At 49.7% G+C, this 17,001-nt stretch overlaps 1 pseudogene; it reads left to right on the top strand.

Annotated features, from left to right (window-relative positions):
• The first annotated feature begins 6,353 nt into the window (after positions 1-6,353).
• Positions 6,354-17,001, top strand: part of LOC101649181 — a 65,498-nt pseudogene continuing 54,850 nt past the window's right edge.

Genomic DNA, 17,001 nt, shown 5'->3' on the forward strand with positions numbered 1-17,001 from the left:
GGAAGGGCTCCTGAGGGCTCCCCGACTCCATCACTACAGGAGATGGCTATGTGTGCCCTGTGGTTTTGCATGTTAGAAAGAGCCACTGCTCTGCTGCAGATGTGGAAACTGAAGTGCGGAGGGGTGGACTTGCTGGCTGGCATCTCACAGACGGGCAGCAGTGGAGCGGGGAGCCCCTGGGGTCCCTGTTGTCCCTGTCTGGAGCCCGGGTTTCGTGGGGGGGGCCCACTCCTCCCTGGGGTCTCTCAGCTCCAGCTCTGCCCGGAAGGCAGTTCTGGGAGCCCTGGGCCCGGCCCTGCAGGTGCTTGCCTCCTCCAGACTCAGAACTGTGCCGCCCCGTGGGCTAATTATAAATGCCGGGTATTTATAGGGAGCTTCTCCCGCAGGGCTCCCAGCGCCTCGAGGGAACTATTTACGGAATCCTCCCAGCACCTCAGAGAGAGGCAGATCTCCAGGGGAAACTGAGGTGAGTGGTGGAGCCGGCCTGCCAGGGTGTGTCCAGGGACCCCACTCCTCACCTGTCAGCTGCCCAGTCGCCAACGACCAGCCCTGACCCCTGTAATGACCCCGGCCTCAGTCTCCCCATCTGTGAAACGGTGCTGTCCTCCGTGCTTGCTTCTCAGGCTTTCTGTGCTTAGACGTCAACGTGAGAAAGCACCGAGCCTGGCAAAGACCCAACCTCAGTAACTGTGAGCGCTTTATTTTATGATTATGATTATGATCCTTACAACAGCTAACCTAATAAAGTAGGTAAGTATTATGCATTGGGCTTGACTTTCAAAAGAATTAATAAACGGTATTAAGGCTTCTAGTGGTTTCCTCTGTAATGCAGGATTGGGCCTCTAGGCTGTTTGGGGAGCGGTTTACAAAGACAAAGGCAGGTGGCTTGGGGAGGCCTCCACCCAGAGGAGAAGGGAGACTCAGGCTTACTTCTGGCTGTAGCCACAGGGACCTAGAAGAAAGACTGCCCACCCTGAGCATGTGCCTGGGGAATTGGGACCCAGTGCCATCCAGTGGGTTCTAACTCATTGAGACCCTAGAGGACAGAGCAGAGGGTCTCCTTTGAGTTTCTCGGCGATAAGCCTTTCCTGGAGCAGGCAGACTCATCTTTCTTCCTGGAGAGGCTGCTGGGTTTGAACTGCTGACCGTCAGCAGTCCAGTGTGTGCCCCATTATCCGCCAGGGCTCCTTTGGGAAACTGGTATTTAACAAAAAAACAAAACAGGACATTGGGATATGATCTCTGGGGACTACTGCACAACCCACGCACTCACCCCCACCTCCTGCCTTGTCATCGCTTGCTGTCACAACGACTGGAACCCCAGAGTCCTAGACGTCCTCCTAAAATGTGCAGAGAGGACAGCGCTGTCCGCCTCGCCCAGGCCTGTGAGATTCACTGAGGAAATGGGCACACGGCGTGTCTGGTACGTGGTGGCTGCCCAAAGGATGGTCACAGCGACTTGAGTGTCGTAGGGAAAGAAAGATCCCAAATTTCAGATGAGGTTTTGAGGCCCCTTTATGTCTTAAACAGACAAGACAACGACAAAAATGGAACCATGCGGATGAGGCATTGGCTAAGGTGTTGGCTTCAGGGTGTTGGCTAAGGGTTCATATCAGAAAACATGGAAAATGAAAAACCATCATGAAACCGTGCCTGGGAGAAGATCCGTTCATCCCAGTCACAGGAGGGACACAAAGCAGCTAAAGGGCCTGCTGCAGATAACAAAAGCTTACACGCTGGGTCCCCAGGTCCTCTGACCCCGGAGAATGGCCATGGTCCCTTGTGGATTGGACAGTTGTGATCAGGACTTGAAACAGGTTCATTCGTTTTGACCCCTTGCTGAAAATTTGCCACCAATCCCAGATAAACTGAATCCAAATCTCCTTTTTAACAAGAACACTGAGGCTGGCTTCCAGCCTCCATATGGTTGGAAAACTCACCAGAGGATTTTAGTGAGCAGCCGAGTTGACACCAAGCACTTACTGAGGAAGATCAAAGACAACACTATGGATTCTACCCACACAGGGAGAAAACAAAAGTTCTAGCAACTGGATCGACAAGCAACATCATGATAAACAGAGAACAGATCGAAGTTGCCAAGGGTTTAATTTTACTTGGATTCTCCATCAACACCCATGCGAGTCAAGAAACCGACGATGCATCGCACTGCTATACAAGACCTCTTCATGTGTACGCAAAGATGCCATTTGGAGGACTCCATGTATTTTCAGTCGCCTCATATGCATGTGAAAGCTGAACACTGGATTAAGAATTGAGGCCTTTGAAGTATGCTGTTGGCAAAGAACATCAATATCCCCCGGACTGCCCGGAGAATGGTCACAATGAATTGGAATCTTCTCAGTCGCATTGAGTTTGGTTTGGTTTGGGTCCTGAAGGAAGTGCAATCACTGTGCTCCTTAGAACCGAGGATGGTGAGACTTCTTCTCATGTTCTTTAGACATGTTATCAGGAGGGACCAGTCCCTGGCAAAAGGCATCCTGCTTGATAAAGTAGGGGATCAGCAAAACAGAGGAAGACCTCAGTGCGGCGGGTTAACATGGTCCCTGCAACAATGGCTCTAAGGCCACCCTCTTGGGGCTGGCACAGGCACAGGCAGGGTTCCATTCTGTTGCACACAGGGTCACTGTGCGTCAGAACCGACCCACTGGCACCCAACAGCAGCAACCGAAACAAGACTGGCAAACATAAACCAAGATGTTGGCTGCTGAAAGGAGAAAACTCCGTCTGTAGGTATTGAGCTTTCTCTTGACTGACTTGATTTCCTTGTTCCTCAGATGGCCCCGAGGAGGAAGATCTGATGCTGGGTAACTGGGATCCTCTTACGCACATATATAAAACAACCACAGATGTCCACGATAGTCCCGGCTGACGTGGGAAGTTTATAAGAGAATCATGCCAGCGTCCATCAAAAGCTTTTCGAAAAATGCAAAACCAAACCCCTTGCAGTACTGGCTTTCTGGGTGCACGGGATTTGGATCCTAGTCTTGTGGGACACCTTGGTCAATTAGCCTAACACAGTTCACGAAGTTCAAGTTCTACATGTTGTTTGGCACATAGTGTCTAGGCTCTAAAAACTTGCCAGTGCCCATCTAAGACACAACGTTGGTCCCTACTAGTCTAGAGCAAGAGAGACAGAAGGACCCAAAGCAAACAAACAAAGACTCAGGAGAAACTAGTCTACTAGTCCACAGTGTTTCTCTACAGGAGCCACAGCCTCATCTACCCTGGGACCAGAAGAACTAAATGATGCGCAGCCACCACTACCGACCATTGTACACACCACACTTGAAGGACGCTGATAGAATGGGAGGAAAATGTGAAATAAAATATCAAGTTCATAAAAACAAAACAAAAGCGGCCCTCTGCTGGACTGGTCGGAGTCTTGGACATCAGCGTTAGCCTCGTTGCACAGAGTAAACGTATCCTTGGTGGCACAGTGGTTTAAGTATGGAAATACTAACCAAAAGGTCAGTGGTTCAAACCTACCAGCCTGAGGGAGCTCCTGTAAAGATTTCGAGCCTCGGAAATCCGATCACTATGGGTGGGAATGGATTCGATGGCAGTTTGAGTTCCAGAATAGACTCGATGGCTATGGATTTTGTTTTTGTTTGTTTGTTTTTATTTAGGGCACTTCTTGAGATTGGAGGGCTCCCGAGATAGTTGACAGTTGTCCTGACATCATCTCCAAACCCGGGAATCAAATGAAGCCCCAAGGTCACATTGTAGCTGAAAAACAGAGTGGCTCAGAGTATCATCCGTAAGTTATTGTTACGTGCCAAAGGGTCAGTTCTGACCGGTGATGACCCTGTGCACAACAGAACAAAACCCTGCCTGGTCCTCACAATTGTTCCTGTCTCTGAGCCCATTGTTGCAGCCACTGGGTCCATCCATCTTGTCAAGAGCCTTCCTCTTTTTTGCTGCTCCCTTACTTTAACAACTGTGATGTCCTTTTCCAGAGAATGGTCTCTCCTGATAGCATGTCCAGAGTAACATGAGACCAAATCTCACCATTCTTGCCTGTAGGGAGGACTCCGGACATACTTCTCCCAAGACAGACTGGGTTGTCCTTTTAGTACTAGACTGCTTTATAAAACAAATACTTCAAATTAAGTAGGCGAGTGTACAGAAGCGGGGAAACCAGACAAACGGAAACAGAACAACCCAAAGGGAAAGACTGAGAATGTTCACACCTTGTGGGAAACGCAGGAGCCTTGGTGGTGTCGTGGGTTGCGCGTTTTGACTGCTAACCACGAGGTTGGCAGTTGGAATCCACCAGCTGTTCCAAGGGAAACACATGTAGCTTTCTCCTCCTGTAAACTGCTATCCCCTTGGAAACCCAGAACCAGTATTGACTTGGTGGCAGTGGGTTTGGATTTCTGGTTTTGTGAACCACGCAACCGATGCCACTGGGCAACGAACGTGTACAGAGATTGTTGAAGGAGAAGCTAGACAGCCCTGTGAACCTCCGCTGGAGACACAATACAATGTGTATTTTGAAAGATGCAGGAGAGACTGTGAGCCAAGGAAAGCGGGTGGCCTCCAGACACATAATGTCTTTCTCCAGGCACAGGACTTAACTGATTAACAAGCCTAGATTCTCCCCCTCGAGCCTCTAGAAAGGAACACCAGGAGCCCCTCATCAGACTGCTGCCCCCCAGAACCACAAGACGCTGGGGTGACTCATTACAGCACTCACAGGAAGCCAGCTCCTGCACGCCTTCAAGCCCCCACCCCGCCACCAGAAGTCCCAGACCTTCTCTGAAAACAGCTGGGCTGAGTGACATCATCGCCATGCCGCTGTAATGGGATTTTCCTTCCTGGCAGGAGGGGAGTCCCAGGTAGCCTCCTCAGGATCATGGGCACTATTTTCAGCTCGGCTGCTGAGCATTCCAACAAAGAGCAGCTGGGAAGTGTCTCCAGGCCCCCAGGGGAGACCAGTGTTCCTCTCCTTGTGGTGCACTGAGCCCAATATAGCCTGACACCTGCCTGCCAGCCACAGCCCTGTGTCCTGGCACACCTGCTGTCCAGCCAGCCAGCGCACAGCAGGACAGGAAGGCAGGGGGAGGCTTGAGTCAGCCCCTGTCTGGTTGCCCCGATCCCCCGCAGGAGCAGATGGAGATGGGTCCCAGGGGGCACCATGGAACAGTGGATGTCTTATTTAAGACACCAAAGCAAAGTGCTCAACCTGGACATGCATTGAGGCGTCTGGGAGCTGTTGGGACCTGGGATGGTCACTCTGTTCTGCCCCGCACCAAGCCAGTCCCTTGCCAAATGAAGCCCTTGGATGAATTTGATGTGAAGTTAGAGGTGAGACCCATTAGATCCATGGTTCTCAGAGGAAGGATCATAGATAACAGAATTCGCATCACCTGGGAGCTTCTGCCGTTGTTCAAAGCTGTTATGTTGACCTCAATTCATAGTGACTCGGTGTACGACAGAACGTACGACAGTGCCCGTTCCTGCACCACCCTCACCGTTGTTGTTATATTTGTGCCTATAGTCAATCCTTCCCATCGAAAGTCTTCCTCTTTTTTGTTGACCCTCTATTTTACCAAGCATGATCTCCCTCCTGCTGGCATGTCCAAAGTATGTGAGATGAAGTCTGGACTTCCTCCCTTCTAAGGATTCCAGCTGCACTTCCTCCAAGCCAGAGGCGTTTGTTCTTCTGGGAGTCCTCGGCACGCCCCCTCGTCCTCCCCAGCATTCATTCACAGGCAGCGATGCCTCTCCGGTCTTCCTTGCACATCGTCCATCTTCCACACGCGGCTGAGGCGATGGAAAATACCATGGCTCGGGCCAGGCACACTGAGCTCTCAAAGTAGGGGTCTTGCTCTTGCGGTTTTTAAGAGGTCACTTGCAGCAGATTTGGCCAACGATTTATCGATGGCTTTCATGGGTGTTGATTGTGGATCCAAGTGAAATGAAATCCTTGACAGTGACGATCTTCTCTCCACCGATCACGATGTTGCAAGGGCACGGGAAATGCACACATCCCGAGTCCTTCCGGAGACCTACGAAATCAGAACCTGCACCTTGACACGACTTCCAGGAGCCCCCCAGTCGCGTGACGTTTGAGACCTGTGGCTGTGGGGCATCACGGGTAAGGCGGCAGGCTCTGGGTCAGCCCGCCCGGTTGTTGGGTATCTTCATGACCTCTTAGCCTGGAGACCTTGGGTAAATGACGGCTCCTGAGCTCTTGTGTCCCTCCTTCTGGCTTTCTCCCGCTCCCCACAGGTAGGGCTGAGCTTGGAAATCCCAGAGGCCACAACAGTCCAGGGAGCCTGGTGGAGACAATCAGGAAAACCCACAGCTGGGCCACTGATGACTTCAACATGACGGAAGTGACCGGGAAACCATCGGAACTGATGGCAATCGTGGAGCTACCAACCCCCCATACCAAGAGAAGGAAGCTGAAGACCCGCTGTCAACCCGAATTCAGAAGTGGTCGCAAGGAGCAGCTGAGAACCACCCGGGTACAGAGATTCCCTTCAGGAAAGCCTGAGGAACAAGCCCACAGAAATCCATGGACCACTCAGGAACGCCAAGGAGGACCAAAAAAAAGGCCAAGACGTTTCCCATGCTGAACGGGATGGGAATAAGAGAGGGGCTCAAAAGAACAGATCGAATAAAAATAAGACACGGAATCAGAAGAGACCAAAACATTCAGTCCATCGACAAGTGACCTTAGAGAACTCCATCGTGCCAGTGACGAGTAACCTCTGCAGCCAGCAACTTCAGAGCAAGGCCAGAGACCTCAAAAGTGCCTGCCTGGCTCCCAAGCCACGGCCCACCAGAGAGAGGCTCACTCTTCCCTGCATACACACATAGGGGTTGATGGTTAAAATAAAAGCGTTCCATCGCGGAGGGGAACAAAAAGGCCACAACCTATCTTTGAGGACGAGGCTCCAGTGGACCCTCCAGCTGAAATAATTCAGAGCATCGCTTGAGGAAAATCACCAGTCACCTGTCATGTGCCACACCGGGCACCTTGCATGTTGCTGTGAGGTTGAAGCTGCGCCACTACTATTTCAAATACCAGCAGGGTCACCCAAGGTGCGCAGGTTTTAAAGGTGCTTCCAGACTAAGTCGGACTAGGATGAAAGGCTTGGTTTTTATCTTCTTCTTAAGAATTGTCCATGCAAACCCTAAGGCTCACAATCGAACATTATCTCCGAGGGTGCTGGGACAAACGCAGAGAGACAGAGGTTGCAGCAACCAATGAACATGAAAATACCATCAACCATGGGACTAACACCCGACTGGGCAATATTTCATTCTGTTACCTCTAAACCCAAAGGAAGGAGAAACAAACTCAGTGCCAGGGAGTCAATCCTGACTTAGAGTTGCCCAAAAGGCAGGGCAGAACTACCCCTGTGGGTTTCTGAGACAGTAACTCATGACGGGAGTAGAAAGCCTCCTCTTTCTTCCTCGGAGCGAATGATCATTAGCAGTCAACATGTAACCCATGACATCACCAGGGCTTCTCTGGTTGCCCTACGTCAGAGCCAACTGGAAGAATACTAAAAACACTGACATTCAAAGAAAGGGAATATAAAATCCCAATATGAATATTAGGTACCTTAGGAAATGGATCCAACAGAAAATAGTATGTCCCCTTCTCTTTGCAAATGAACATCTTCAGCAGTGAGATCGTCTGGCTTCCAGTTGCAAAACAAAAACAAAACAATCTCTCTCAATCTCTCTCTCTCTCTCTCACTCTTGGCTCACTCCATGGGAGACATTATGGACAATGAGCCTGATGGAGTTACACTACTATAGCCAGAGTCGAGCTGGAGGAACCACATGGAGAACCCCTGCCGGTGCTGAGATGCTTCCAACACCACTGGATCCACAAGACTTCCCACCTACTGGCCTGTGATCTTCCTGCATTTGGCGTCATTGCTTGTGTTTTGTGAGTCTGAAGAGGACTTTATAGATTGGTATCGGACATATGGGCTTAATTTCAGACTGATGGACTTGATCTGCACTGGGCTGGGATGTTTCCATATTCAATTGCTGTTGTACATAAAGCTCTTTCTTATACACAAAAGAGTGTCTCTGGATTTGTTTCTCTAGTCTATCCAGACTAAAACAGAAACCCAAAGGGAAAGTTCTATCCTGCCCTATTGGGTAACTATGAGTCCTAATACACTCGATAGCAACATGGGGGCTTCCAAAGATCATGGGGAAAACAGAAATCAAAAGATAATGGCTTCTCCCCATGACTGTTTGAAGACCCTGGCACATAAATTTCCAATCTTTACCTGAGAAATAGCCCACCCATCCACGGAGGCCCAGGAGTCCTGGAGGCTGAGAGGGAATTCGCGAGGAGTGTCACAGAAGCTGGCCGTCAATGGCAGCTCCTCTGCTGGTGTGACCGGGACAGCTGGGTGAACTCTAGAATACCAGGGCTTTAGAGGGAAAACCAGGCGGCTCTCTGAAGAATTCTCAGAACAGGACCAGGGCTTCCCATTTGCAGGGCTGTCTGGAAGCCAGCCCTCTCCTATGAAGGCAGGCAGGCTATACTTAGAAAGAGACCCATCGCACCGAGCGGTTCCGTTACTATAAATTCACTTCCAAAAGCCAAACATATGTGTGTGCGCGCACCTAAATACCATATACATGGAGGGTATAAATCCGTGTGTGGTATTTAGCCCTTACTTCCCAAATTGGGGAAAAAATATATAATTATGGCTCGGGGTGTTTGTGGCCTTGTTCTTTTGCTAGTGTGGGAAGAAAAAGGAAGACATCTCACCACCCTTTGGGCCAGTCTGAGGAACCCTGGTGGCACATGTCCGTGACCACGCTGTGACGCTCGCTGACTTCAAGGTCAGCAGTTTCAAACCACCAGGCGATCCTCCAGAGAAAGATGGGGCTTCCTATTCCCCTAAAGAAGTCTAGTCTCGGAGACTCACAGGGACACAGGAGTCCGCATTGACTTGATGGCAGTGAGCTTGGGGTCAGTCAGCTGGCAAGGGGCATCGGTATTTGTGGGGTTCACTCAACCCCCACAGCAATACGGAGTGCTGCTGGGCCCAAGCGAGGGACCCCAGGGATGCCGTCCCAGGCTGCACAGCTTGTCCGGCCAGACCCCTAGCTTCTCAAAGTGGAGTCCTCAGAGCGGTAGCCTCAGCCTTTCATAAGAGCTTGTTAACATGCAGGTTCTCAGGCCCCACCCTTGAGCTACTGAATCAGAATCTACATTTTAGCAACATCCCTCAAGGATTTGAAAGGAGCCTCGGTGGTGTGGTGGGTTGCACATTGGGCTGCTAAGCACAAGGTCAGCAGTTCAAATCCACCAGCTACATCACGGAAGGAAGATGAGGCTATCTGCTCCCACAAGGATTTAGTCTCAGAAACACAAAGGGGCAGTTCTACCCTGTCCCATAGGGCTGCTATGGGTTGGAATGAGATGACGCAGAGAGTATTTTAGTTTTATCCCAGATTTCTGTAAGCGCTGGAAGTTTGGGAAGCCATGCTCTCCTATAGCCCTGCTGAGGCAAAGAGGAAAGTCACGTGGCATTTAATTTTCACCCATGACTCAGCCATGTGCAGATATCAGGGCCAGCTCACAGCGACCCTCAGTATAACAGAGTGAAACACCACCAGTCCTTCACCATGGCACACTTGTTCTTATGTGCTAGAGCCACTGTGTCCATCCATCGCATTAAGGACCTTCCTCTGCTTCACTAGACCTCTCCTTTACCAAACATGATGTCCTTCTCCAGGGACTGGTCTCCCCTGACAACATGTCCAAAGAATGTGAGATGAAGTCCCGCATTCTTGCCTCTAAAGGAGCGTTCTGATCACACTTCTTCCAGATGGAGCTGTTTGTTCTTTTGACAGAATGAGACTGGTAATAAAGTTGGCGATTGGGATGGGTAAGCGATCAGAAAGGTCAGCCATTCAAACCCACTCAGCAGCCCCATGGCAGGAGGAACTGGCAATCAACTTCCATAAAGATTACAGTCCAGAAAAGTCCACGGGGCATGTGTTAGTCCTGGTAGACTAGAGAGACAACTTCATGGACACTCATATGTCATATGTCTAAGAAAGAGCTTTATATAAAAGAGTAATTGTGTATTAGGAAAACATCCCAGCCCAGCACAGATCAAGTCCATCAGTCCGATATTACCCTATATGTCCCATACCAGTCTATAAATTCCTCTTCCGACTCACACAATACATGCAATGACGCCAACTGCAGGAAGATCACAGGCCGGTGGGTGGAAAGTCTTGTGGATCCAGTGGCGTCTCAGCGCTGGCAGGGGTCTCCACAAGGCCCCTCCAGCTCCAAGGCTCTGACTGCTGTCAGACTAGCTCTACTTGTCTTGTCAGCAGGAATGTCTCGCAGGAAGACGAAACAGAGAGTGTATGTGTCTCGCCTTCAGCAAACTATTTATCTCCTTAGTGCCTCCAAATGAGGTCATCACACCGCAACCTGATTAACAGGCTAAACTCCACCCCTTCATTCTTAATAGTCTCAAGTTGACTACAGATTATGTAACTACCACAGGGCAGTTCCACTCTATCACTCAGTCATTGAGTTAAAATCAACTACAAGACCCGTAACCACAACACCATAGCCGAAAACAAAAACAAATTCACTGCCATCCAGTCAATGCCAACTCATGACGACCCTATGGGACAGGGTAGATCTTCCCCTGGGAGTTTCTGAGATTACAACTCTTTATGGGAATAGAAAACCCCATCTTTCTCCCTAGGAGTAGCTGGTGGTTTTGAACTGCTGACCTTGCAGTTATCAGCCCAACACAAAGCCATTACACCTCCATACCAAACCACAAATCTAAGACATCATTACAAAAGACCATGGAAACTAGTAATTAGTTCTTGGGAAGCAACTGTGCCCATGTATCCAGAGACCCTCTCAGGGGCAACGAGATGGGTTAACGACACAAGTTCAGAGAACTTGAAGGGCATAACAGAAGTCATTCCTCCGACCGAAAAGTGTCCATTCCAACTCCAACCCTCAACCCCACTAATGAATGGATCAGCTCCAAGATCGGCAGGGTAACAGATGGAAGTAGAAGGAAAAAACATCACCTTCCCCTCCACCTCAGACTTGCTGAGTCCATGGAAGATGTTGGAAGAGGTGACGATGGAGCCAGCATGATTAATCTCACCAACTTTACCTTGATTCTCATCTGGGGCGAGTGCAATGGCATTAGCTTAAAAGTTAATTACAAGCAAGAAACAAATCATGCAGCTGATGCGCACATTACAAACAAATTAGGTTCTTAAAATAGGCAACACGCCCCCTTGGAACAATGGTTTATCAGCCCAAGGGTGCGTGCAAATAATTGAGGAAGGTGAGCGGACTAATAGCTGAAGTATCTGAATGAAATGAGGGGAAATTGCCGATATTAACCCAGAAGGCAAAGGAAGCTGTGATCGACTTCCCACTTTGTAAACAAGTCGAGTGGAATGATCCAGGATACAGCCCCCCATGGAATGAAGAGGGGGGCCCCTGATGGGAATGGGCCTGTTCAAAAGTAGAAGCAGCTGGCCTGTGAGGAATCGGGCATGAGGAGGGGCTCCCAGTGGGAGGGGAGCTCAAATCAAAGCCAGAAGTGGCAGCAGCCCACCACAAAGGGGTAAACTCAGAGGTGGGTGGGAAAAGAAGTTTCCATGGCAGAAAGTTGGAAATTAAAACCAACTTCCTGATCGTGCAAATGAGGGAGCTCAGCACAGAGAGAGGAGGCGGATTTCCCAGTGCCACCCAGCCAGTGTCGGGCCGAGATGAGCAGAGCTCTGAGGGGGGTCACACTTCCTGGTCTCCTTCAGCAGGGGCTGCAAATGCATGTGCCTTCAGGGCCAGGCAAGCAGCAGAAAGGCAAAAAGCTGGCCTGATGTGGAGACCACAGGGCAACGCCATCGACTAGGCAGCCAAGAGGAGCCACGTGTGCCATGCCGAGGCCTGGGGGCCCTCCCCATCTAGACTAGTCGCATTTCAAATGCTCAACGGTGAGCTGCGACCTAATGACTGGGTGGCACAGCTCTGGGGACGGGTGGGGAGGGGGACAAGCCAGGGAGGGGAGATGAAAGCCCATCTCAAGAGAACAGCTGCTGCCACCCCAACTAGGAGGGCATGTGGGAGGGACACGATGTGTTGATTTTCCAGAAAAAAACAGAAATCCAGATGTCCAGCTCAATCTGTCAATGTGAAAACATCCGTTCCGTTTTTAAAACGCATCAAGGTGCTGTCCAGTTGACACGGGACAAGTGGAATTGGCATGTGGGCCACCGGTTTCATATCCTGCTACCTCAACAGCAAGGACCAGCTTCCTTCAGCAATCGTCTGACACCTGCTTAGGGAACCTGCACTCTAAACCACCTTTGGCAACAGGTCAGGAAGACCTCCTTAAGAAGCTGCCACAATGGACCCCCACAGAGCGACTATTGTGAGGATGGGGCAAGACAGAGCAGTGACGTGTTCTGTGGAACTCAGGGTCACTGTGAGTCGGAACTGAGAGTAGACAACGGCAACAAGGGTGGGTTTAAGCCCCTGCCCTGGCGCTCCTCCACCGAGCGGACTCTGATGAGTTAACGCCTCCCAGCCTCGGTGGGCTCATTCTGAAGTGGCCATCAACTCCTTCCTGCGCCTGTTCCTCGGTCATTTAATAAGAAAATTTAATGCAAGAGCGGCGGTGTCAAAATACCCCCACAAGCATAATGGTTGCTATTTGAATGTTCTCAACAACACGGGCAGGCTGGCCAACACCATGACATCTGACCTTGTGTCCCGCTACTGTCACTGGGACCCCAAGTCTTCCCTGTGTGCATCCTATTCCCGAGGCTCAGAAAAGCCTCCTTACCCCCAGAACTGCCTCACTCCTGGCACTCTCCTATTTGCTGTCACCCACACCTGGCTGCAATCCTGGGTGGTGAGGCACCAAGTTCAGCAAACACCACTGAGTGCCCATCTGGCAGCAGTCCTTCTGGAAGCGGAAGGCACTTCCTGGAGTGGGCACTGTAGGGCTGGGAATACTGTAGTGGACATTGTAGAACTGAAGGTACTTCCTGGAGTGGACAGTGCATTGGTCTATAATCCATACCAACTGTAAGCGTGGATACTGCACCCACTCCTCACTTATTGACTGTCACATTATCAGAAAGTTCGCACTTATGACAATAGAAAAAAAGCTCTACCATCCGAATATTGTGCGTGTTCACCATGTATGTCTGGCGTGACGTGAGAGAACAATGGCTATGCTAATGAAGGCCGCGTGTCAACTTGGCGGGACTCCGATTCTCAGTGTTTCGGTGGCAATCTCAGGACAACATTGGGTGGTTGTGCAATGATGTCGTTTGGCAGCTATGTAATGACGCAGCCATCTTCCCTTTTATGCTCGAGTGTGGCTAGCCCCCATTTTCTCCAACACCAATTTTAGCCTGGTCTTTGGAACCCAACTCTGTGGATAAGCAAAGAGTGGATGGGATTCGGTTATTCAGTCAGCCCACATCATTTCAGTCATCTGGGACCACAGGCTACCTGCTGTACTGCACACCGTAGTGCTGAGAACACATGCAGTAGTGCGGCCGTTGGGCTGACCCTGTGTGCTCTCACCCTCCAGCTTGCTCCTGCCGCCTTCTTCAGAAGACTGTCTTGGGGTAACAAGAGCCTCGTCATTCATACCTCAGAGAGTAACCGTGCCTGTGAATGGGCCAGTGACTGGGGAGACAGGAACATCAAAGCTCTGCTGCTGCTGTGCCTCGAGGCAGGACAAGCTCGGAGGTGTAGTATGCCCCTCCAGATGCTCCCACAGCATCAGGCTAGGCTGAGCTTTGCCGGAAATCTCACCCCTCCTTACTTACTTCCCCTTGCCCAGCCTGCTTCTCTGCTTCCTCACGGTCTGTTTTCTAACAAGTCACCTGCACCCAAATCTCTTGCTAGGGTCTGCTTCTTGGAACACCCAAACACAGATATTGTTCAAACACAGTCCCTGCCTTCTAAGAAGCTCTCTGGCCAGGCATTAACTCAGTCCACATGGAAGAAGCACATCAGCCTGTGTGATCCAAGAACTATAAATAATAAAATCCAAATCTGAAGGAGAGAATGGTATCAGTGAACACTGTCTGCAGAAGGCTGTGGATGACACGGAAGCCCAAAATCCTTTTGCAGGGTCCACACATGGACTACACCTCCGATGAATCGCCTCGAGCCATAGTCAAGGGATGTGACGCGCCTTGTTATCTTGCGGAATGTACTTGAAAGTGGATTATTGCAGATGTAGTTAGGTTAAAAGTGAACACCTTACCACGTGCTCTCCATTTTGAGACATTTTTAAATTGTTCTTTTTTTTTTTAGTCTGTGTCCTTTCCAATTGAGGTTTCTATCTGATTTTTGTTATTGTTTCTGTTTTATTTTAAAAATATTTTCATGCGTGTGAAATTCATGAGTGGTAAATCTATAGAGACAGTAACTGGATTAAGGTTTCTTGGGGGGGTGGCAGGAGAGGTTGGGGGTGGGGTGGGGAGCTAATAACAGTGAACACAAGAAGGAAGGGCATGTTCTAAAGTTGACTGTAGTGAGGAGTGGACAACTCTTTCTAATACAACTGAACTGTTGAATTGTATGGTCTGTGAATTATATGTCAATAAAACGGTACAAAAGAAGGAGAAGCAGCTCTCTGGCTGTGTTAGGCCGAGCTGTCTGGAGAAACAAATCCAATGACACAAGAATGTGCAAGAAAGAGGAAAATGTACAGCCAGAAGACACCCCGGCCCGTGAGTGCAAGTCAAGACCATAGACCAGGCCCTCTTCAGACCCCAGGAGCTGCAGGTCCATGGAGCAGGATGCCTGGAGCTCACAGGTTGGTGGGGGCAGAGTCTACTGGATCCAAGATTGGTGGAAGCCTGGCAGGGCGCTGAGACCTCTCAGAGTCAGGTGACCCACATGGGACCACCCCTGGAGGCAAACAGAGTCCTGGGGAAGACCCAGAGGGGAACAAGGCAAAGTGGCCGAGAGAAGCAGCTTCCAGAGCCCCTCACTCTTCTTTCTTTAATCATTTTATTGGGGGCTCACATAACGCTTATCACAATCCATACATACATCATGTCAAGCACATTTGTACATAGGTTGCCATCATAATTTTCGAAGCATTTTCTTTCTACTTGAGCCCTTGGTATCAGTTCCTCATTTTTCCCCTCCCTCTCCCTCCCTCCCTCATGAATCCTTGGTAATTTATAAATTATTATTATTTGCTCATGTCTTGCACTGTCTGATGTCTCACTTTGCCCCTTGTCTGTTGGCCATCCCCCTGGGAGGGGGTAATAGGTAGGTCATTGTGATCAGTCCCCCTTTCGCCCCCCACCTTCCCCTTCCCCTCCTGGTATGGCTACTCTCAATATTGGTCCCGAGGAGTTTATCTGTCTTGTATTCCCTGTGTTTCCAACTCTTATCTGTACCCATATACATGCTCTGGTCTAGCCAGATTTGTAAGGTAGAATTAGGGTCATGATAGTGGGGGGAGGGGGAAGCATTAAAGAACCAGAGGAAGCTGTATAAACGTTTCATTGGTGCTACACTGCACCCTGACTGGTTCGTCTTCTCTCCACAACCCTTCTGTAAGGGGATGTCCAATTGCTTTGAGCCTCCCCTCTGCACTCCGCCCCATTCACATTATGATTTTTTGCTCTGGGTCTTTGATGCCTGATACCTGATTCCATCGACACCTTCGTCCATGTGGATTTTGTTGTTTCTGAGCTAGATGGCCACTTGTTTATCTTCAAGGCTTTTAAGACCCCAGACGCTATATATTTTGATAGCCAGCACCATCAGCTTTCTTCACCACATTTGCTTATACACACACTTTGTCTTCAGCAACCATGTCAGGAAGGTGAGCATCATGAAATGCCAAGTTACTAGAACAAAGTGTTCCTGTGTTGAGGGAGCACTTGAGTAGAGGCCCAATGTCCATCTGCTACCTTAATACTAAACCTATAAATAATTGTACATAGATCTTTTCCCCCGTTTTGATATATAAATATATTTACATATGTACATACCTGAGTTTAGACCTCTGTAAATGCCCTTTGCCTCTAGTTCTTTCTCTATTTCCTTTTACTTTCCTCCTGTCCCACTATCATGTTCAGCCTTCATTGGGGTTTCAGTAATTCCTCTTGGTTACATTGCTCTTGATCAAGCCCTACCAGACCTCCTACACCCTCCTTGCCATCACTTCGGTCACTTGTTGTTCCCTTGTACTTGGATTTGTTAACACCCACTTCCTTTCCCCCATCTCCTCCTCTCCCATGTCCTCCTGGAACTGTTGTCCCGTTGTTCTCTCTTCTGGCTTGTTTATCCCGCCTATCTCATCCAGATAGACATGCAGAGACAATAATGTGCCCAAACACAAGACCGAGCAAAAAAAAATAAAGCGACAATAGAAAATAAAACAATAGCTACAATAACAACAAAAGCCAATGACAAAAAAAGGAAAAGCCTATAAATAGTTCAAGGTCTATTTGTTGTCCTTTATGAGTGTTTTCCAGTCAAGTCTGATGGGGTACCATGCCCTGACCCCACAGTCTATTTTTGGTGTTCCCTGGGGACTTCATTGCTCTGAAACACTTGCTGCTCTGTTGCATGCCCCCTGCGTCTTGCCTGGATGTGGTAGGGTCAGGGTGGGCACAATTCCCACCATGTGTCTCCAGTGTTGTTCCCCGTGGTGCTATGGGTCAGTGAGGAATGTCCTGTCTCGTAGTGGGGACAGCCCTATGGTCCTCTCTGTGCATTGGCTGCTCTGAGCAGAAATATTGTCCTCAGCTTGATGGGCCAGGATGTGCTTCACTCTTTTTTCCTCCCCCCTCATTTGCTCCTGTGTGCTCTGATCAGACATGTCCCTCTCCTTGAGCTGTAGCTTCAGTGCTGTCCTCTGAAATGAATTCTAGGGGGAGTGGAGGGCTATCCATTTAGTTGGTAATGGGGCCGGCCCCTCAGGCCTCTCTATTAGTCCC

The sequence above is a fragment of the Echinops telfairi genome, unplaced genomic scaffold (assembly GCF_000313985.2).
Source record: "Echinops telfairi isolate 266 unplaced genomic scaffold, ASM31398v2 ScPeMD7_5;HRSCAF=22, whole genome shotgun sequence".
In the NCBI taxonomy this organism is placed as follows: Eukaryota; Metazoa; Chordata; class Mammalia; order Afrosoricida; family Tenrecidae; genus Echinops; species Echinops telfairi.